The following is a 23,510-nucleotide window of genomic DNA, read 5'->3' as shown; positions in this document are numbered from 1 at the left end:
GGAGGCATTCAGAATATCTCTTCCAGAGTAAGAGATGTGTTGCTGTACCTTGCCCAGCCCACCATGGGGCAGGTTGTGTAATACTGAGTCTCCTTGGATTTTTGGATTTTTTTAAGCTAATGAATGGATTTAATGAGGGTGATGGGAATCTTGTTTCTCGCTGTTGGAGGAAGGATTTACACACATGGAAAGATGGGACACGGGAATGAATGTGGGGCTATTATCAGTGGGTGAGTGTCCTGGGGCAGCTGTAACAAAATACCCCAAACTGGGGGCTTAAACAACAGACATTGCAACAGATATTTATCCTCCCCCAGTCCTGGAGACCAGAAGTCTGAGATCAAGGTGTCTCAGGGTCCCACTCCCTCCAGAGGTTCCAGGGGAGGGTCCTTCCTGCCTCTTCCTTCTTCTCTCTCAGTCTGGAGGCTAGAAGTTCCAAATCAAGGTGTTGCCAGGGCCATGTTCCCTGAAAACCTTTAGGGAATGGAGTGGAGGTGGTTTCTAGAGAAAATAAATGAAGGACAAAGTGAAAGAGGCAAATATACATATAAAGAGGTCGTATTTTTGTTCAAGGACAATATCATCCTCCTTGTCACTCAGGCTCAATACTTGTGATTTATCATTGCTTCCTCTCTCTTGGCCTCTGTATTCAATCAATTGCTCAGTCATTGTAGCTTTTACCTAGGAAATGTCTTTCATACACATCTTCATTTCCTTTCCATTATGATTACCTTCGTTTAGATCCCAATTTCCTCTCACTTAGAAACTTACAATTGTATCCTTGTGTCTGTTTTCATACCGCTCTGTTATGGACTGAATTGTATCTCCCCAAAATTCATATGTTGAAGCCCTAAACAATGGGACTATATTTAGAGATACAACCTTTAAAGAGGTAATGAAGGTTAAATGAGGTCATAAGAGTGGGTCCCTAATCCAATATGACTGGTGTCCTTATAAGAAGAGGAGGAGACACCAAGGATGAGTGTGCATGTGAAGACACAGCAAGAAGGCAGCTGTCTGAAAGCCAAGGAAAGAGGTTTCAGTAGAAACCAACCCTGCTGGCACCTTAATCTTGGATTTCCAGCCTCCAGAGCTATGAGAAAATGTGTTTCTGTTGTTTAAGCCACACAGTCTGTGGAGTTTTGTTATGGCAGCCTCAGCAAACTAAGACATCTTCACAAAGATGGTTGATAATGCTTTTTAAACTGCAGCACTCATACTGTTACTCTCTTCCTCCCAAAGTGTCAATGACTCCCCAGAGGGATTTCTCACCCTGGTCTTTAAAGCCATTCTTCCTGGATTTACCTTTCACCATCCCTATGTTTCAAAAAAGTATGACTCCTTGCCATTTCTACACATGCCAAATAATTTTTTACTTCCATGGCTTTCACAGTCTGAGCTTCTCTATCTGGGAATGCACTTCTTTTCTCCAACTTCAGTAACAGTCAGAAGTAGGAGAAACCCTGTCCAAAGAAGTACCAGGGAGCCACCTCCATGATACACATAGTGACCAGACTGAATGCACCACCAGAAGGTCATTGGAGCAGCACCCAAGGCAGCAGAGGCTGTGGAAGCCCCAGAAGGACAAAAATGCCTTCTGTAGTTTATTGTTGACCTTCAGGTCTTGTTAGCACTCGAGTCTTTGAGAGCAATAAGCCTAAGGGTCTTAACTTGCTTGGCTTCCAGTCATGCAGTCTGCTTTACTCTCCAGTTGGATTGATCCCAGCCTCACCTCTGAGATTCTCAGCCCTGGCTTAGTGGAGACAATACAAAGAGCATTAGGACAATAGCTCAATATCTAAGCATCAGATTGGTTATGATGTTGCTCCAGCTCCAGCCTGGGTGTCCTAGCGATGTGTTTGATTCTCTGTAACTAGATCTCTTTCAGAACCAATGAATTGCTTCTTTGTTCCACGATGATCAAGTTGCTGCCCGATACTCAAAGTCCACTAGAGTCAAAAGGATCATGATTCATGTTTCTAGGTATCCTGAGGCCTCCCTGACTAAAACTGTGTTGATCACCTGGTGTAGATCTGCCAATCACTTTTTCCTCAGCCATTCTTGCCTCACCTTAACTCACTCTGGATCTTATCCTGGGTTAAGAAACTTTGTTATTCTATCCATCCCAACTGGCCCAGAGTTTCACTTGTTAATTGCTCCAGGAGAATGGCCCACTTCCAATTTCAGACCTGTTAGAACTCATGTTTTCATGGAATCCTTTGGAAACACTGCTGGTCTTAATGTCCTAATGACTTTTCTCTCATGACCTACATCCAGTCTGTCAATAAATCTTAAAATCTCTCACTTCAACATACATTCAGAATCTAATCACTTCTTACCACCCACATTGTCATCATGTTGCTCTGGGCTACAATCATCTCTCACCTCTTCTGTTGCAATGGCCTCCTAATTTGTTTTTCTGCTTTTGCCTTTGATAATTCAGGCTATTCTCAACACAGTAACCAGAGTTTTCCTAAAATACAAGTTACATCATGCCTTTCTTATGCTCAGGACTGTCCAGTGAATTCCTTTATCAACCAGAGTGACAACAAAGTTCCCAAAATGACTAACCAGGACTAAAGGATCTGTCCTCCACTACTGCTCAGTGTTTCTCTGAGCTCATTTCCTATGGCTCTCCCCATCACTCGCTACACTCCAGCTACTCCAGCTTCCTACCTATTCCTCAAATAGAACAGGTTTTCAACCTCAGGGCCTTTGTACTTGCTCTCTCCTCCCCCTGGGATGCTTTTCCCAGTTATACTATTACTTCTTGATTTACTTCCTTTAGGACTTTTCTCAGAAGTTACATTCTCAGTGCTGTTTTTCCTGACCACCCTAACTAAAATTTCAGCCATTTATTGGGCACAACTTTTATCTTTTCTCTGTTTTATATTTTTCTCCATAGCATCTATCATTATCCAGTATGGTTTATATTTGTGTATATATTGTCTCCTTCCCCCTCTAGAAGATAACTTCATGAAAGCAAAGATGTCTCCCGTTTTGTTCACTGCTTTAATTAACACAAAGAACATTGCCTGGCCTATACATAGTAGGCCAGTAAATATTGAATGAATGAATGAATGAATGAATGAATATTCTGAGCCCTAACTCTGCTTATCTTCCTGGATTTTTAGTCTTGCCTTTTCTGGTCTTTACTATCATTCTATGCTTGTGTCCCTGTCATGCCACATGAAGGCTGGAGAGGAATCTGAGGGCTCTGGTTCTGCACCTGGAGAGGAAAATTAATTTTTATATCCATTGTAGGCCCTGTTGGTTGCCAGATTTATCTTAGAACATAAGCAGAAGAATCACAAAGCTGTGCTCAAAAAAATTCAGGGGGTAAAAACTTTGGGATTTAACAGATCCTACTGTCAAGAAGTTCTCCCTCTATTTAATCTAAATATTTCATGCTGAAAGTAACTTCTTTTTCTCTATTTTATGTTCAAGAAAAATAGGTAATAGGAGGTCTCTCTCATCCACATGATAATCTTTCATGTGCAAAGTATTTTTGTTTAGGAAGCTTTCCTAGAAGTCATGCAATATGTCTTATCAATTAGCTAATATTGTTGATGTAGTTGTTGATACATATGATGACAATAAATATGGTTAATTAAGAAAAATAGTGGGTCCATGCTTCTAGTCATTGGGGTAGGAGAATTCTCATATGCATATAATGTGATATTGTATGTATTTTTAAGAGGCTTTGTCTGTTTTTTGGAATACAGGTGCTTCCTTAAGTATCTTAGGAGTCCTTAGTAAGATTAGTGAGTAAAATACTTCTGGTCTATAGGGAACATTGGCTGGCTGTCTTCTCAGGATGTATTATCCCCTTCCACTTTCCTCACAGTACCCAACGTTTGATTCAGATACTGTGCAGAGTATGAGCCATTTGTCCTCCCACCTCTATTCTCTGCCCCTTTCCATTGTGCACCCTGCCCTGGAAGGCTGACCAGTATGGGCCACATCAACAGACCTCCTGCACCCTCAGTGCTGTTTAGGTTTCGACAATGGGAAGCCCGAGTAGAAAAAGGAGAAGACAAGGATATCAGAGTACTAGTTCCCCTAGATCCTTCTCAACCTCCTCTGAAGTTACCTGTGCTCCTAATGGCTCACTGCTCCTTTCAACACACTACCTCCCAAAAGACTTTTCTTCCAGGTTCCCTCCCCTCTTCCTTTGGTCCCAGGGTCAGTAATGGTTCTACTGCTGCTCTCTCCAAGTTCCTGTGCTAGGTCTTATGGTTCTACAACACCCCTTTGTTATTTGGCCTTTTGAATAAAACAAAAACAAAAGCAAAAACAAATACACCTCACTTCAAATTATCTTAATCTAGAGTGTGACTTCTGATTCTTTTGGAGACTCTGACAAATACAGATTATCTATAGTTTGTTCATGTAGACCATTGGCTTTGGGAAAATATTTTGTCAAGTTTAATACCCAGGATGGGTCCTGGTTGGCTAAATGAGGACATTTTATTCTTCTTGGCCACAGAAGTTGGTTAGGATGAGGATGTTGGGCACATAGCCTAAGCTAGTCCATCTGGGGTAAGTTTTAGAACCCTAGCATTGAACTTCTAGACACAAGTACTTTCTTTTCTAATTGGTGAACCAAGACGTAGGTAGCTAGTCTACAACCACTAGGGCAATCAGCCTTAGAGTGAAGCTAACATGTGAGCAGCAGAGGAGAGGAAAAGAAAGAAACCAAACCCTTGATGGAAACTTTGGGTGAATCCTGAAGCCTACTTTTCGAACTTTCACAAGCTAATAAACCTTCTTTCTGAGTTTTGCCAGTTTCAGCTGGCTTTTCTGCTGCTTGTATCATAATGATTCTGAACTGAAACATGGTCACATATAAACTTGATTTTGATGAGTTCTCACAAATTTTTCAGCTGGAAATAGGTATGGGTAGTGCAATAAACCAGGAAGAGGAAATTCACAAATAACTGTCTCTTTTCCTTTCTCAGAGGCTTCTTGGAGTGTTTCCAAGTGGTCAATAAAACTGTGTTCCACTGAGCTCATTCAGCCAGTCTGGAACACTCTTTGTAGGAATCCAATTAAGAAGTTCTTCAATCCACATGATCTCTTCCCACTGCAAACCCATCTACAACCTGATGTCATTACTGGCACAGTTATTTTGTAAACAAAGGGTCAATTCAAAACAGTATTTAGGAAAGTCATTATCCAAAGTGAGGCAGAATGGTGGTGGCCTATGAAATTAATTTTTAAAGTATCCAGAAAATGTTAATACCTTCTGAAAAAGAGATAACTAAGGACAGAGAAAGGATAGATAATTTTAATATAAGACAAAGAAGAAAGAAAAGACTCCAATATGCCTAGACTGTGACACAAACCCAAGGGAAATAGGAAAAGAGCACAAAGTTGAAGTGAATTTATCAGGGGATTCAGAGATATCTACTTATCAGGAGCCATGTCAGGCATAAAACTGTATATCCAAACAGAGCCAAAAGCACAGTGACAGAAGTGTTTGGAGTGGCTGCAAAATTGTGAACCAAAAAGAAAAGATAGAATGAAGAGTTGAAAAGAGAGAAAAACATCATTTTCTACCCCTTTACATCATGAAGCATGGGATTATCCTGAGTTAATGGCCCACTGAGGATCCAGATATCCTGGAGATTTGGGTAACCACTTTCTAGTGGGTTTGATAATAATGTAACAGTATAATTGATGATTTGTAGAATTTCATCAGGTATAGTGAGATTGATAAATTATTCATTAGTTTATTCAACAAATGTTTATTGAGTGCATTCTATACATCTGTTTTAAATGCTAGGAATATAAGAGTTAACAAACAGACAAAAATATCTGCCTTTGTGGAGCTTACATTCTAGGGGTAAATAGAAAATAAACTAGATTAGTAAGTAAATACATACACATTGTTGGTGTTAAGTGCTGGAGGAAAAAAATAAAGTGGAAAGCAGGATAGAAGTTTTGAAGTAGAGTGGAGGGGATTTAAAAATCTAATATAGGGCATCCAAGAAAGACTTAGAAGGTGATATTTGATAAAAGACCTGAAAAAAGTTAGGGAGTAAGCCCTGTGAGTAATTTTCAGAGTAGAATTTCTCAGCAGAAGGAATGTTACCTGAAAGGACCCTGGGCAGCAACTTGCCTAGTCCCCTTCGGGAGCATCAAGGAGTAAGTGCATGTGGCTGCCGGGCAGGGAGTGAAGGAAAGAGTTGTAGTTGAGACTAGAGGGCTAACAGGGTCTTAGGGGCAAATCACGTAGGGCCTTATAGATCATAAAGTCACTTCAGTCTTCATTCTAAGTAAGATGGAACGCTACTGGAGGATTTTGAGCAAAAGTGTGGAAGTACTTGATTCATGCTGTAATAAGATTTATCTGGCTGTTATATTGAGATTAGCCTGAAGTTAAGAGGTGATGGTCCAGGTAGTAGCAGTGGAGCTGATGAATAATGGATTTTAGGTACATTTTTTGTAACCTAGAGAAAACTTCAAGAGTATGACATAGACCTCCCATATACTTTTCAACCAGGCTCCTCAATTGTTTACATTTTGCCTCACTTACTTCCTATGAATATTCTTCTTTATCTTTCATCATATTATTTTTTCTGAACCATTTGAGAGTATGTTGGATATACCATGCTCTAGTACTATTACATAGTTCAGACCTTATTTACTAAGAACGAGGACATTCTATAGATATACTTTAAAGAAGGAATCGATTGGGGAGGGTGGGAGGGAGGGAGATGCATGAGGGAAGGGATGTGGGAACAGATGTATATGTATGACTGATTCACTTTGTTATAAAGCAGAAACTAATTTTAAAAAAAATTCAAAAACAAAAACAAAAAAAAAAAGAAGGAATCGACATAATTTGTTAATTGACAGAAGGTGAGAAATGAGAAAAAGAATTAAGTGTGACACCAAGGCTTTAGCTTGAGCAACTAACTGAGAAGGATGGAGTTATCATTAACTAATGTGAGGAAGGCAGAAAGAGGGGCAAGTTTGAAAAGAAAGATGGAAAGGTGGCAAATTTCATTTTGGACATATTTTATTTGGGATACGTTTTAAACTTTAGAACCAGTGGATACCTTAAATAGACGATTGGATATTCAAGTCTGGAGTTCTGCAGAGAGGTCTGAGCTAAAGATTTCAGTTCGGGAGTTCATAGTATATACATAATATTTAACACTATGAAATCGAGTTTGATTACCTAGGAATTAGTGCAGCTGGAAGACAGAAAAGCTCTAAAGTTGGAGCTTGTGGTCTTCCAAAGACTAGAGGTTGAGGAGGTGAGAAGGAAGTAGTAGAGAAGACCAAGAAGGGGAATTCCCTGGTGGTCCAGTGTTTAGGACTCTGGGCTTTCCCTGCCGAGGGCCCGGGTTTGATCCCTGGTCAGGGAACTAAGATCTCACAGCTTCACAGCTCCCCCCCCCCAAAAAAAAAAAGAAAGAAAAAAAAGAATACCAGGAAGCCAAGAAGGAGTAGCCAGAAGAAGCGTTAAAGCAAGGGAAGTGTGTGTGTGGTGGGTTCAGAAGGCAAGTGACAAAGCACTTTAAAGAGGAGAGAAAAAATAAAATTTGTCAAGTTGTTCTAATAGGTCAAGATAGGGAAAAAGACCACCATTTAATTTAGCAAAGAAGTCACTGGTAATCCAGATAAGGTAGGTGCTGTGAGCTTAGAAGCAAGTGGGAGGAGAGAAATGGCCCACAGTGAGTACAGTCAACACATTCAAGAAGTTTGCTTAAAAATAAGGAAAGAAATGGGTGGTATTTAGTTCTCAGATGGTGATCAAGAGAAATTTTTATTTTTTAGTATGAGATAAATAGCAGAATGTTCCCATACTGCTGGGAATAAACTAGTAAAGAGAAAAGAAATAAATGATTCTGGGAAGAGAGGAAAATACTGTTGGCAGGAAGGATGGATTGAGTAAATAAGTGGAGGAATTAGCCTTAGCTAGGAGCTTGAAGAGCTCTTTTGTAGCAATAGCAGACAAGTTTGAATATTATATAAGGCACTGATGCAAATAGTGCAGATGTTAGTGGAAGCTTATGGTAATTTTCTTGATTGCTTAAGATGTGCAAGAGAAATAGGAAGAAAAGTTGGCAGTTGAAAATTTAGTTGGGGGAAGGATGCTGGAAGTTTGTGGAACCAGGGAAATGTATGAAATTTGTGCAGGAAAGTGGGAGAGTGTATTGATCAGAGATGCAGAGTATTCAGGGGCGTTTGATTTAGTGATCATAAATGCAAAGAACAGCTAGCATGATTGGATTTTTCTCCACCCATGCTCAGCACTGTGAGTGCATGCACCAAGTAGGCAAAGTTGAATTTAACAAGGTATGTGGTTTAGCCAAGTGAGTAGGAGAAAGTGAGAGGAAAGGTAGTTAAGGATAAATGCAAGGAGGTGAATTTTAAAGTAAATATGAAATCTAAACCATTTTAAGAGGAATAAATATAAAAGGGGTGGTGGACAATGAAAAAATGGTAGGATCAATAGTCACAGGACTGACATATATGATTGATGTAGGCTATGCACTATATACACCTAAGGGTACCCCTTCTATGTGGGTCCCTTTCATATTTGAAATTTGATTTGTATATTTATTACAATAATTATTTTGTGGATGGAACTCTTGTTTTATCAAAAAAATGGCCTTTTACGACATTTGTTGTTTTCTTTCTATTTTTTCAAGCAATACATGCTCATTTCAGATAACTATAAATACATAAAACATAAAGTAAAAAAAATAACAATCACCCATAATCCCTACTCCCCACATATAACCATAATTAGAATTTTGATGCATTTCGATGCATTTCTTCCCAGTGTCTACATATTTTTAAAATTGAAGTACAATTGGCCTACAATACTATGTTAGTTCCAGGTACACAACATAGTGATTCAATATTTCTATGCATTAAAAATGATCACCTTGATATATCTAGTTACCCTATATCCCACACTATGATATTAAAATAAAATTGACTATATTCCCCATGCTATACATTTCATCCTTGTGACTCATTTATTTTGTAACTGGAAGTTTGTACCTCTTAATCTCCCTCACTTATTTCATTCATCCTCTAAACTCTCTTTCCTCTGGCAACTACTTATTTGTTCCCTGTATCTATGAGTCTGTTCTGTTTTGTTATGTTTGTTCATTTGTTTTGTTTTTTAGATCCCACATATAAGTGAAACCATACAGTATTTTTCTTTCTTTGTCTGACTTATTTCACTTAGCATAATACCCTCTAGGTCCATTCATGTTGTTGTGAATAGCAGGATTTCATTCTTTTTTATGGCCAGTAATTGTGTATATATATATACCACATCTTCTTTATCCATTAAACCATCCACAGACACTTAGGTTGCTTCCATATCTTGACTCTTGTAAATAATGCTGCAAATATCTTCTCCCATTCAGTTGACGACCTTTTTGTTTTGTTGATAGTTTCCTTCACTGTGCAAGAGCTTTTTAGTTTGATGTAGTCCCATTTTGTTTTTGCTTTTGTTTCTCTTGCCTGAGGAGATATATCCCTCCAAATACTGCTAAGGCCAATGTCGAAGAGCTTACTGCTTTTATTTTCTTCTAGGAGTTTTATGGTTTCAGGTCTTACATTTAAGTCTTTAACCCATTTTGAGTTTATTTTTGTATATGGTGTGAAAAAGTAGTCCAGTTTGGTTCTTTGGCATGTAGCTGTCCAGTTTTCCTCAAACTATTTATTGAAGAGTCTTTTTCCAAATTGTATATCCTTGTCTCTTTTGTCATAGATTAATTGACAATATAAGTGTGGGTTTATTTCTGGGCTCTCTATTCTGTCCCATTGACCTGTGGTCTGTTTTTGTGCTAGTACCATCCTGATTTGTTACTGTAGCTTTGTAGTATAGTTTGAAACCAGGGAGTGTGATATCGCCAGCTTCGTTCTTCTTTTTCAAGATTGTTTTGGCTATTCTGCATCTTTTGTGGTTTCATACAAATTTTAGGATTATTTGTTCTAGTTCTGTGAAAAATGCCATTGGTATTTTGACAGGGATTGCACTGAATCTGTAGACTGCCTTGGGTAGTATGGTTATTTTAACAATATTAAGTCTTCCAATCCATGAACACAGTATATTTTTCCATCTGTTTTTTTCATCTTCAATTTCTTTTATCAATGTTGTAGAGTTTTCTGAGTACAGGTCTTTTATTTTCTTGGTTAGATTTATTCCTAGGTATTTACTCTTTTTGGTGCAATTGCAAATGGGATTGTTTTCTTAATTTCTCTTTCTAATAGTTCATTGTTAGTCTATAGAAAAACAACAGATTTCTGTTGATTAATTTTGTATCTGCAACTTTATTGAATTCATTGATGGGTTCTAACAGTTTTTTTGGTGGTGTCTTTAGGAGTTTCTATATATAGTATCATTGAAATGGAGCAGGGCCCTACGGTCTATTACCCCACATCCTCAGCCTGCTTTTTGTCTGTGGAAAAACTTTAGTCAAAGAATAAGTTGAATCAGAGAAATGAGAAAATACAGAAACAAAGGAAAACAGCCAAAGGAGACCAAATAATAATAATTTAGTCATTAAGCATAGTCAAGGACCTTTAGTTCCTTCTCAAGGGCTACAGATAATATTCTGAGCTGTATCCTGTGAGCTGTCTTATAAATACCGAAACCCCCGCCAGGTGGAAGAAGTTAAGTACATAATGACCAGACTGTAGCCATGACATAAGCTGTCACAATTCCAAGAACTGGCCTCAAGGAAATGGGAACAAACTGACCCTGGAACTGAAGAGTAACTGTACTTAAAACAATCAAGATGACACTGATGAGACCACCTCATGATTAATTTCAAGATGACTGTCAGAGCTGATAGTGCTGCTTCTGTAGGTAGCCCCCTCCCTCCACCTACAAAAGCTCTTGCCCACTGATTGTCAGTCAGGGGGAGTCGGCCTTTGGGCAGGTGTCTGCCCTCCCCCCACCGTTGTCGGCATGCAGAATAAAGCAAACTTTCCTTTCCACCAACCTTGCCTCTTTATTGGCTTTTGAGCGGCGAGCAGCCAGACACCACTTTCGGTTACATCATGTCATCTGCAAAGAGTGACCGTTTTACTTCTTCAGAAATGTTCTAGTATAATAGTCTCCAAAAGAAGGAGTTGAAGCATCTTGAGGAAGGCTCCCTCTCTAATACAAAGGCGTCATAAAGGCTGGCAGTGGCTTATCAATGGCTATAAGCTTCTATTCAGCTGAGGGATTATTGGAATTGAAACAAAAGAATAAGTGGGCTGGAAACAAAAGAGGAGGTGAAGAGTGGAGTGTTAACAACTGAGATTATCAGTATCAAATATTTGTTATTATTGATAATGACAAGACCAAGACCATGATCATGGGAGTGGATGGTTAAAGTAGGGGAGAGACAACAGTGGTCTAAGAACAGCTCCTGAAGGGACCATAGGGAGAAAGTGACAAGAAGATAGTCAACAATGTCATCTTAAAATTCATCGGCCATGCTAGTTTTGTGTGTGTGTTCTTTTAAAAAATAGTCTTAAATCCTAACATGTAAAATTCTAAAATAATATCAATATGAGAGTTAAAATAGATTAAAAAGACCTAATGTTTTAAACTGGAGTTTTAATTTGAATACATGCTTGCTTTTCTCCCCTAACCTGTGTTTGCACTGTATACCGTTCATTGGCTAACAATCCGTGCTATGTTCTCTCTCCCTGTATCTCAGGGGCTGGAAGACTGAGGATTACCTTTCCCAGGCTCTTTCCTGGGGGTGGGGTGGGGTAGGGTGGATGAAATGTGCATTCTGCCAATGCTGTCACTTGAGATTTGGAAGGCAAATGGGACATAGAGAAATTGCCCCTCCAGCAGCAATGACTGTAGTTCTACAGTGGCTGACACCAAGCTCCATCACCAGGAGTCAGCGCAGAGGCAGCTGTGATGCTGCTTACCATTTGCTGCAGCATCTTGACCTCTAGGTGGCAGCAGTGAGTTGCTGAGTTCTGAACTGCACCTGCCATGACAGCTAAAAGCAGCCATACTAATGGTCACCTCTCTAGCCTTATCAAAAACTTTGAACACCTAAATCCCTGTTTCAAATCCTCAAGTTGTTTTTATTTTTCTGTAATGAATCCTAGATGACACAATATTTCATGCCATGCCTGGGTCCAGACCTTCAAAGATGAGAATCTCAAGTTGGTTAGTTGACCTGCCTAGGTTCACATAGAGTGATGATATGATTCCAATGCAAAATAGAATTCCAAAGAGACATGGCAAGTAGTGGAGAAGAAATTAACACCTGAAATTAAGGGCCTACTGAAGACAAGAATTTAGGAGACCAATTTGGCTATTGCTGTGGAATCTTACAGTAGGAAAAAGAACTAGAAGAACTATGGGGTGTGTCAGCTACTTCTGACAATGAAGACCATAAATAAAAGAAAATGACAAGTTCAGAAACTTTACCATCTTGGATCAAAGCATGGTCAGAGACCCAGCCAGCTTCTAGGACTCTTACCCTCGCAGCTACAATGTTGACAGAGCCAAAAATCAGACCTAAGGTGTGTTGTTGCAGGTTGCAAATTTATAATGTAAGATGAATTCAGAGCCTTGCTGAACTTCTCATGTGAAAGTCATGGCCCTTATTGAGAATTGCAAAAGGGACATTTTGGAGGATTTGGTTGAATCCTAGTTCTTTGGACCCCAAATCCTCCAGAGCTTTCCTTGCCAGGAGAGGTAAGCCCCTCCTTCCCTGTCTGTCTTTCCTCTCTCGTTAGCAGACTATGAGAACTCCAGCAGAGGCAATTACCAAGGGGCTGCCTAACCCAACCAGACCATTACTGACTGCGTCCAGACCATGACGATACAAAGCCCCTTTACCTTGGAAACATAAGAGACATTTTGTTTACTTTCCCTGCCCTGTGCATAGAGGTTTGTTTTGAAGGGACTTAAGACTAATGGAGAGAGGTGGAAGAAGAGACCTGCTTGTTGAATTGCACGTGAGCTCATCCCCATAAAGATGCACCTCTGTAAGACTCTGGGCTGCTGCTTTTGATAAATCGACAACATATTTTTAAATGTGGTAAATCTCTGCCATGGTGTTAACACAATTACCTAAAAGAGAATGGATAGACATATAAAGGATTATTTGCTGATTTCATATGGGCACTGTGACTTATTTTACAAATATATAGAACACAGTGATGCAGCCATTGGGATAACACTGAACTAAAATCAACTGGCATTTTTTGCTGTTCTCTGCCACTTCCTATTAACTCAGGGAGGAGGTATTGGGGGCCCAGATGCCATGATGTATAGGAATAGGATTCTGTGTAAACTCAGAGGGTATGAAGAGTAGACAGATGAGGAGGACAGACCTTGGACTCCGTGGAGGAGGAAGTCAGGTTGCTCCCCAGACCACTGTCTCTGTGATGGCCCCCTGGTTATATTTTGCTGCTCTCAGAAACTGGCGCTCTAACCCAATCAGCCTGTTGCAAAGTAGAGTCGGTAGTCCCTTTATGTGCCAACTTCAGAAACATCGAGAATAATAATAATTATAACAATAACTATAATAATGATGCTAATTATATTGTGTTTCCTGACCACATGCCAGGCTCTGAAGTATGAAGTACTTGCCATTATTAGCTCATTTAGTCCCCCAAACAGCCCTATGAGTGAGATATGCTGTTATCATCCTGATTACAGGTTTGTGAAATCTGAACTTGTGAGAGGTTAAATTACTAGCTAAAAATCACACAGGTAGTTAATGATGGAGCTGAGGCTCAAGCATAGCCCTTTCTCACTTCAAAACCCAAGACTTTAACCACTACACTATTCTGACTTCCTTCTGTCACCCATGACCTTATGTCCCATACACTTTATCTATTAAATATCCCTCAAATCCATGCACTTTTCCCATCACCATCACTCTAATAATTAGGCCTATGATCTTTCTAAAAGATTACTGTAGCAACTTCCCAACGGGTCCACCTTTACCCATTTTGGCCCTACTTCTAATCTGTTTTCCACATTGTAGCCAAAGGGAAATTTTCAAGACATAAATGTAATCATACTGCACCACTTACTGAGAACACTGTAAAGGCTTTATGTAAAGACCCGTCTCTTCGGGCTGGTTTTTAAGACCTGCACAATCTGCCCTTTGCTTCATTTGGGGTCTCAAGGGGCCCATTTCCTGGTGTAGCTCCTGTCCCCTCCCTTGCTTTCTCTTCTGCAGCCACATTGGGCTTCACTTCCTCAAATGCACCATGTACTTTTCCTCCATTGATCCTTTGCACACTGTGCCCCGTCTGGAGCGCTGCTCCAGACCCCAGCCTACCTGTCTTTCTCCTAGTCAATGTTGCCTTTCCTGCAGATCACAGTTCAAAGGTCACTTCCTTAGCAAAGTCTTTCTGACCTCTAAACTAAATTAACTCCTTTCACTGAAGGCTCTCATTTTTTTTTCCTTCTCTTGGAGGCTGAGGTTTTATAATAATTTGTGTGGCTCTCTGATGAGTGTCTCTCTTCCTGATTATACTGGAAGCTCTGTGAAGGCAGGAACCAGGTCCAGTTTTACTTACCACTGTGGCTCCAATGGTTAGGAAAATATTCAGTATATGGTAGGCCTTCAAACAATAATTGTTGAATAAATGAAGCTACAACACACTTCCCTGGGGTTTATGGAGAAAGAAAAAGAAAAAAAAAGACAAGCCTGTTCCAAAAGTCGATGATGTGTTTAGTCCTTCTGTGGAGGATAAAACTGAGCTGAGAGTGGACATTCAGTTCATCAGGCAACCAATGCCAGCCAGGCAGCCCTAGGCTTCTGCCTGTCTGTGCCTGGGAGAAGAGCAGCTAAGTCTAATGAGGGAGTTTCAGTTGGTGGGTTGAGTTGCTTAGATGAAAGCACAGACAGAGGGGAAGAACTCAGTCAGATCCTCTCCTCCTGGGTAGCAGGCCTGCAGCTTGGATCTCAGTCTGGTCCCACGCAGGCCGAGGGAGCTAACTGGCACCGCTAGCCTCTGGCCGGTTATCTCCACGAGGAGCTCTGTGCATCCACGGTGAGTGTCACCCTGAGGCAGAGACAGGATATGTTGAGAGTGATCCGAAACATCCCCTCTCCAGGCACGACTCCCTGGTGCAACCAGTGCTGTACTTAGAGATTCAATTCTTTGGGCTCTGAAATATGTAAACACAAGGAAAGATAACACATCAGGTGAGTTTACCAGATTCATGTCAGATATTATTATTTTTTTTGGCGGGGGGGGTGGTTCGCGGGCCTCTCACTGTGTGGCCTCTGCCGTTGCGGAGCACAGGCTCCAGACGTGCAGGCTCAGCGGCCATGGCTCACGGGCCCAGCCGCGGTGGGATCTTCCCGGACCGGGGCATGAACCCGCGTCCCCTGCATCGGCAGGCGGACTCTCAACCACCGCGCCACCAGGGAAGCCCTCAGATATTATTTTGATGGAATCCAAAAGGAAGAGAATTGGAAGGAAATGCAAAATTAATCAGTGGAGTGTTGGCAGCAAGTGAGGAGGGAAAGGCAGGAGGCAAAGAAAAACTTCATCCGCTTTAAAGCCCCATCCTTCCATTCTGCAAATGGAGAGAATAGGAAAAACTATTTTCAGATAGAAGATTCGAGAAGGTAATTATTACCTTTAAGATTCTTGCCACATAGCTTCGACTATTTGAGTTGCCACAATCCTGTTGGACTTGGGCTTTGCTGTTGGTGAAGAGAGACTATGTTTGACTTTGCTTGGAAACCATAAAACCACAACAAGATACATTCTTCCGAAGGCTACTAGGCAACCCCAGACTCTCCTCTACACCATGAGAAGGACTTGTGATGAAAGCCGCAGGGAGAGCGTGAGGGAAGAACCTGAAGGTAATTCTCCAGCGTCATCTTAACGAATAAGCAAGAATAAATACGATTCAGATGTCGGGTGTCTTCTCAGGAAATCTAAGCCTTTTAAGCCACATGAACAAAAATCTATAGTCTGACCAGTCTCCCTAAAATTATATGCTACTGATTTGACAGCCAAAAGGTCAGCCGTTCGGATCTTTCTGAAAGTTGATTTAAAAGGAGCCAGAGGAATGTCATTGAACCGCACCACTTCCTTCCCGGGACCATCAGGGAACCTCCCCAGCCTTTCAGGATAGGCTCTGCTCAGAAAGGTCAGCCGGGCAGTGGGAACCCCAGGCAAAGTTAGCAAGCCGGGGCAGCGAATCCCCTTCCCAGCCCTCTCGGCCATTTCTCTCCTCCTCGACCCCCGGGAGGTGGACCCCGTGGAAAGGCTCCCGGAGAGGGAGGCTCACGGAAAGGCTTTGCCGCTGCGGGGAGACGCCGGAGGCCGTGCTTCTGCGGGAGGTAGGGAAGCGGGTTAGAGAGGCTCGGGCCCCCGCCCCTGGCTCTGCCGGGGACCAGCGCATCCTGGAGCCGGGCGCGGGGCGCGGGGAGGGGCGTGGCGGCGCACGGGTCGCGCCGGGAACCTGCCTGGGGGCTGAACCCGCCTAGCCAACCTTCCCGAAGGGAGCTTTTCGTGCGGGGGCGGGGGAGTGGGAGGAGGCCTGAACCCCCGGGGTGCACCCGGAAGGAGGACCTCTTGAAGAGGGAGGGCAGAGCCGCCGAGCAGCTGGGCGCAGGAGTGAGTGAGTGAGTGTGCGAGCGGGCCCGGGAGCGCGGCCGCGGATCCGCCGCCGGCGGGGAGCCGGCCCGGCGTGTGGTACTCGGTCACCAGGGCCGCCCGGCGCCCCGCAGCCCTGCAGCCGCGCCCCGGCTCCCGCCACCGCGGCCGGCCCGGAGCGCGCCCCGGCACCGCCGCTGCGCTCGCTGCGCTCGCTGCGCTACCTGGAACCAGAACGAGCCCGGGAGAGAGAGAAGGTAAAGGGAAGGAGAGAGGGAGAGAGGGAGAGAGGAAGGAGAGACAGAATATGGGTGCAGGCAGCACAAATTGCAGACAAATTGTAAGCAAGTTTGTACGTGCGTGCTCGGGGTTGTGCGTGCTTAATGGGAGGGAGAGGATGGTGATGGTGGCGGTGGTGTGTGTTACGTGTGTGATACTCAAGGATGCGGAGAGACGGAGGTGGGGAGCGTCCTCCTTGCACCTCGTGCGTAGATACCCCTATTAATATCCCCCCTCTGAGTTGTCACTTCCGCTTGTGGCACTTCTTCTGGGGTCCAGTGATGCAGAAGAAAAAGGCAGCCACCCTCTTATTGCGATGGTCGAGACTGTTGCTACTATCAGATGGGCGATGTAGGGCGTTGAACAAATTCCAGGAGCCTCCCTTCCTCCACTGCCGACTATTTTAGGAAGGGCGGGGGGAGGGGAAATGGGTAGCACGGCCCGGGGCTTTCAGAACAGCGGAGGCCGGGGCTTCAGACTCGACTCCAGCTGTCGCCCTGCGATTGCTGGCAGGCGGACCCTACGCTAGAGGGCAAGATAACTTTCATCTCCTCTCCAGAAAGACACGTTTCAGACAGATTTTGCATCACTGCCGGAGGGAGTTCTGTGAAATGGTGGTTCACAGAGCGGCAGGTGTGTGGCAAAGGGCAGGAAAACATGCAAAATAAAGCAGCTATTAGCCATCAAGGAAAGAAAGCCGTCTGGGAAACGGGCTTCAGCGGGCTGCCTCGGGTAACAGAGCTTGGAGGCTGCAAGTTCAGGCCCCCTTCCACAAATAGAGTCAGGTTCAACCCTGGGGAGAAAAAGACACCAGCTGTGAAACCGGTCTTAGCATCCCAGAATGTCCATTTCTGAGCTTCTCAGTTTGGGGTAGAAAACCTGTATGCATCTGAAAATTTTCTGTAAATGTTAAGAGAGTTCAAAATGAATGTTATTTTTTTCTCTCTCTTCTTTAATGGGTGTCTATTTTTGTCTTCATCTGAGAGCTACTTTTCCAAAAAGAAAGCGTTTGTATTCAGGAGCCAGACTTGTGCATGAGAAATATAATACTTTTCAATTAAGCAAAGATTATTAATATGACCCACATCTGTGTAAAATGCTGATTTAACCATGAGTCATGAGGCTTGTTCTTTGAGAGGCTTGCTGTTCTCCATGATGAAAAAGATTAATAGGATGGATAAAAAGTTCCTGACATCACCAGAACAGTGTAATAAAAAACACATCTGTTTTTTTCTTGCATTTTTGAGTCTGTTTATTACTTCGTGGCAATTTTAGAACAAAATGTGCCAGATCAACACTAACTTAATAAATTTCAGGCTGAAGATAAAGGCACATCTTCAGACTGACTCAGATAATATTGCTAGCCTTTGAAAATATTTGCTCAGTTATTACATTATAGCCTCCCTTTTATGTCTTAACTAATGATTTTTTCACAAACTGGTTTATTTCTGTCCTCGTCCCCCACGTAAGAATTTTTTTCCACTTGATTCTTCTGTGCAAAGGAGTAAGGATTGAGAAAAGGTAGTTTATCGTTTAAAAATGTTCAAGAATTGCTTGTGCAAAGTGGGGAGGGTGCTACAGTAGGACCTTTTCTCTGATAATTATGCAGCCCACACAGATACTTGGAGATGAAGAGAGGTGTCACAGAAACCGGATGTAAGAAACCCATGACTGGGCAAGGTTGGTAGCAATTTCTCCCCAGGGCAGACGGCACCAGCACTAGATACAGCAGTCACACCCTGTGGTCTGAAGACAGGCGTGCAGGACCCAAGGCTCCCCTTTGAGGAAGTCTGCATATCTCCCTCTCTGAAATGTGTTAAATGTGTCCTTCCTTGTGGTCTAAACCAGTGAGAACTCATGTTTGGCGCGAAGTGCAATATAGACTCTAGTAAAGCACGGGAGGAAGGTAGCAGGTATCTTTGGGCAAGATTTATACTCCAGGCTTACAAAAAAATGTTCAGTCATGACATAGTATCTGTCATGCTGATCAGCTCTGTACTTCATCTTTTGAGTACTTCTACATATTTTTGTTCTTCCAGGGAAAGGACCCATTTTTATGTTACCTTGTAAAATTCATGAGTGAATAATTACCAGCACTATTCACTGATAGCCCGTACACAGGCATCAGTAACGTTTGTGTATTAACTGCAGGATGTCCCTCTTCTTCCCCACCATTTAGCCATCTTAGCATTCATTAATTAGTACCGTTACTAAAGGATGAATAGAGAAAAACAATAATTAAATGTAAAATTAGACACTTATGTGACTCGCTCCAGCAAAGGACTTAGATAGAAGGGGGGTTGAAATGTATTCATTAGCTTTTAAAATTTTTGTTTAGTAGTGGATTTTAATAGGAGTGCTATTGGACATATTTAGACATCTAATGAAGTAATACTTCATAGGGTTGTGAATCAGTTTACACTTTATGGTCTCAGTTCATCTTTTTCAGCTAGAAATGAGCCATATCATCTCTGGTTGTTGCAGGGGCTGGAACTTTCTGCTCCAGTTTCCTAATATTAAAAACCTCAGTTGCATTGCTTGAAGATGTAATCTTGTGGCTTAGCAGTGTTTCTTCTAGTGCTTTCCTACTGTATTCCTTTTTAATAGCACAAATAGGAACCTGCTTTAGCAGCCAGTTGTCCATTCTGCTTAGACACTGGAAAAGTCAAGTTGTGATGATTCATTCCCGTGCTTTTCACAGGTGTTGGTGTTAAGAAGAGTACATTGTTCAGATAGGAGAATCCCAGATAGCAGATACTCTAAATTCCCTCTGCATCCCGCATGATAAATGCAGCAGATGGTAGTGGTTGGGTATTTTCTTTGCTCCCACAGTACCCTGGATTTCTCCATTACAATACGCAACCTACTTTGTTGTAATATTGTTTGTATCATCCCCCACTCTGGTACATAAACTCTAAGAGGGGCTTATCTGTCTTGTTCACTGCTATTTACTCAGTACTGGTGTCCTTTACATGTGGTTTCTCAATACATTTGCTGTATGACATAATAAATACAGGACTCTTACCTCTCTGCTAGGTGTGGTGGATATAATTAGCTGCTTTGTAATCTTAGTTCCTTCCCTGGAAATGATTAGAAGATGGTGCAAGGACTATTAATTGGCACACAACCCATCAGTGTCTCCCTAAGTCTCCCTTCCCATCCCTCACCCTCTCTTCCCCCCACCCCACCCCACCCAGTATCCTGCACCTGATTAAAAACTCTTAATTAGCCTGGGACTAGTGAGATCATTGACGGTGCTGGACATTCCTCTCATGTCCTAGTTCTGTAGGTCATGCCCACATGGACAGGAAGAGGCAGAATTAAGACTCAGCTCCATGTCTCTTTTAGTCCAGAGTCTGTGCATTTCCCGTTACCAGGATCCCATGTCAGGTGGTTGTTGAGGACCTCCATCCACAGAACCAGCTCAAAATCATCCAGCTAGTCAGAGCAAAGCTAAGTCCTAACTCACATCTTCTAACATCCAGAACACATATCTTGTAAAAATCTCCTTTTATTATCTTTGTCTGATTAATTTGAAATTTTTATCCAATCACATGGCCCTTTACATTTAAGTATCAGTAAAAAGCAAGAATATCATCATTTCACAAAATAGGAAATATGTATGTACATGAATGGTAAAAGCAAAATATTTAATCTTATGTCTAAAAAGGGAAGGATGTTGCCTCAACATCTTTTGCAGTGGGGAGGAAGGAGTTTTCTGAGGGTGATCCTGTAGAAAACTACACGTTCATGCTTTAGTGATGAATAGAGGAAAACAATAATTAAATGTAAAATTAGACACTTATGTGACTCACTCCGGCAAAGGAGTGAGAGTGAAAGTGATTCCAGAAAACAAAAATATGTACTGGGGGCTGGGATGTGTTCGGGGTTTTAGTTAATATCAGTGGGTGGGGTGTCAAAACAGCAAGAGTTATGATCTCTATGCCTGCAAAATGTTCACGGTCTGATTAGAGGGAGATAAGACTAACTGGTAAGGATTATAAGACAGGTCTTACTTCGCATAGTGTGGCTTGTTGGTGCTGGAGGAACGGAGGGAATTGCTGAAAGCATGCTGCTGTGTGAGCGGGGGCTTGGCGCAGAGTGTGGGTCCTGGGCTGGGTCCAGCGAGCCTTTGGATTTGCTCAGCTGAGCGTGTGGAGGGTTAATTGAGACGCTGTTCAGCAGGGATGTGAGGGTCTGAACTGCAGAGTTTGGGGAAATAGTGACCCGCACAGTGCCTCTACTGAGCTCAGCCTATGGCACCGTGGCCCACAGAACCTCAAGTCAGAGCCCTGAGTCATTCACGATCCCCTGCCTACCTCACCCCCCACTCCCTGTCTCCCCCCAGTCACCAAGTCCTGCACGTTTTGCCTCCTCAAGATTCGTTTGGACTGTACCCTCCATTCACCATCCTGTTTCAGTCTCTCATCATCTTCCACCTGGGTGCCTGAGATACCTTCCTAACAGATATTCCTGGAACTTTGATCTGTCAACCTCAAATACACCCTTAAAAAATGTACCTAGAATGGGCTTCCCTGGAGGTGCAGTGGTTAAGAATCTGCCTGTCAATGCAGAGGACACGGGTTCGAGCCCAGGTCTGGGAAGATCCCACATGCTGGGGAGAAACTAAGCCTGTGTGCCACAGCTACTGAGCCTGCGCTCTAGAGCTCACGAGCCACAGCTACTGAGCCCGTGTGCCACAACTACTGAAGCCCGCATGCCTAGAGCCCGTGCTCCGCGACAGGAGAAGCCACCGCAATGAGAAGCCCGCTCACCGCAACGAAGAGTAGGCCCCGCTTGCTACAACTAGAGAAAGCCCGCGTGCAGCAATGAAGACCCAAAACAGCCAAAAATAAATAAATAAAATTAAAAAGAAAAAGAGCAATGTACTTTAAAAAAAATGTAGCTAGAATAACCTCAATCACACGTGGTCACGTCCAGCTTCAAAATCCCTCAAGGCTTCCTGTTGCCTCCTGGAGACTGAGGACCAGCTTCTGGGCAGGGCACACAGGGCTCAGCCATCTGGCGGCTCCCTCCTTTGCCAGCCTCAGCCCCAGAATGTCACCTGGTAGAGTCCCTCACTGACTGTTGGCAGTTCTACATACAAATCATGCTGTTTCTTGTGTCCATGCCTTTGCTCAAGCTATCCATCCTGCCTGGCATGCATCTTGTATTTGTTTTTTTGTTTTTTGTTTTTTTTCTGTGGTACGTGGGCCTCTCACTGCTGTGGCCTCTCCCATTGTGGAGCACAGGCTCTGGACGCGCAGGCTCTGCGGCCTTGGCTCATGGGCCCAGCCGCTCCGCAGCATGCGGGATCCTCCCGGACCGGGGCTCGAACCCGCGTTCCCTACATCGGCAGGCGGACTCTCAACCACTGTGCCACCAGGGAAGCCCACAAATTGTATTTTTCACCTGACTACCTCTAACCCCTTTACCACGGCTCAGGTCAGGGGCTAGCTCCCTCCCAGGACAATCTCAGAACCTCCAAATTGGTTTAGTGCCCATCCTTTGTATCCTTCATTTCTGTATTTGCTTGTACCCATGGTTTTGTTATAATAGTTTTTCTATATTGTATCTTCCACCGTGTTCTAAGCTCCTCAAGCAGTAAGCTGTGTATCATATTCATCCTGTTCCCCCAAGCTTGAACTCTGATGCTCAGAATGTGTTAGTTATACTGTGGAAGTAAGACTGGGTATACCAGCTAAAGTTGGACACAGGCAGAGGAACTCTGAGTTTAATGCGGCATCAAAAGAAAGAAGAAGAGGGCTTCCCTGGTGGCGCAGTGGTTGAGAGTCCACCTGCCGATGCAGGGGACACAGGTTCGTGCCCCGGTCCGGGAAGATCCCACATGCCGTGGAGCGGCTGGGCCCGTGAGCCATGGCCGCTGAGCCTGCGCGTCCGGAGCCTGTGCTCCGCAACGGCAGAGGCCACAACAGTGAGAGGCCCGCGTACTGAAAAAAAAATTAAAAAAATAAATAAATAAATAAAAATCAGTTGTAATCTGTAATTATACTGTATTACTTAACCAATTCTTCACAAATAATACAAGTTTTATGACCACACATTCACGTTATTATGTTTGATAGCACTCATAGACTCCTCTGATCTCCTTGCTGAAGTTGGAGCATCCCCTACATGAAGGTGGACCACACACATAGATGCGCTGTGTTTTCTTTACTGTCTTGCTTTTGCCATCCTCTCCTGCCCCCATCCTGTTTCTTTTTTTTTTCTTTTTTTTTTTTTTTTTGCGGTACGCGGGCCTCTCACTGTTGTGGCCTCTCCCGTTGCGGAGCACAGGCTCCGGACGTGCAGACTCAGTGGCCATGGCTCACGGGCCCAGCCGCTCTGCAGCATGTGGGAACTTCCCGGACCGGGGCACGAACCCGTGTCCCCTGCATCGGCAGGCGGACTCTCAACCACTGCGCCACCAGGGAAGCCCAAGCCCTGTTTCTTTTCTTCACCTTCATCATCATAGCCCAGAGATGAGTATGAATTGTAAAAGTATCATGCTCACATAAGCCCCCTTGGTTTGGTGTCTTCGTTAAATTTCTTTCTCTGGGTACATTTTTCACCCTCCTCTTCTTTCTGTCATCAATTGTCCTGTTCATGGCAAGACCTCCTCTTTGGCTAACCCTAGGATGAGGAAATTCATG

General features: G+C 43.1%; 1 protein-coding gene across 15 annotated transcripts in view; it reads left to right on the top strand.

Annotated features, from left to right (window-relative positions):
• The first annotated feature begins 15,717 nt into the window (after window positions 1-15,717).
• The window catches only part of SYNE1 (spectrin repeat containing nuclear envelope protein 1), a 466,561-nt gene continuing 458,768 nt past the window's right edge, over window positions 15,718-23,510 (top strand). For 12 of the 15 annotated variants that reach the window (XM_081251412.1, XM_081251411.1, XM_081251427.1 and 9 more), the window contains exon 1: window positions 15,718-15,839. The gene's annotated coding sequence lies outside the window, so the exon portion shown is untranslated. Of the gene's footprint in view, window positions 15,840-15,943; window positions 16,130-16,227; window positions 16,323-16,584; window positions 16,836-23,510 lie in introns of those variants that run through there. The other 3 variants (XM_081251422.1, XM_081251421.1, XM_081251420.1) reach the window with 3 other exon arrangements.

Source organism: Mesoplodon bidens, assembly GCF_964165515.1.
Source record: "Mesoplodon bidens genome assembly, chromosome: 12".
Lineage (NCBI taxonomy): Eukaryota > Metazoa > Chordata > Mammalia > Artiodactyla > Ziphiidae > Mesoplodon > Mesoplodon bidens.
The sequence above is the reverse complement of the archived record's forward strand: the minus strand, read 5'-3'. Positions and strand labels throughout refer to the sequence as shown.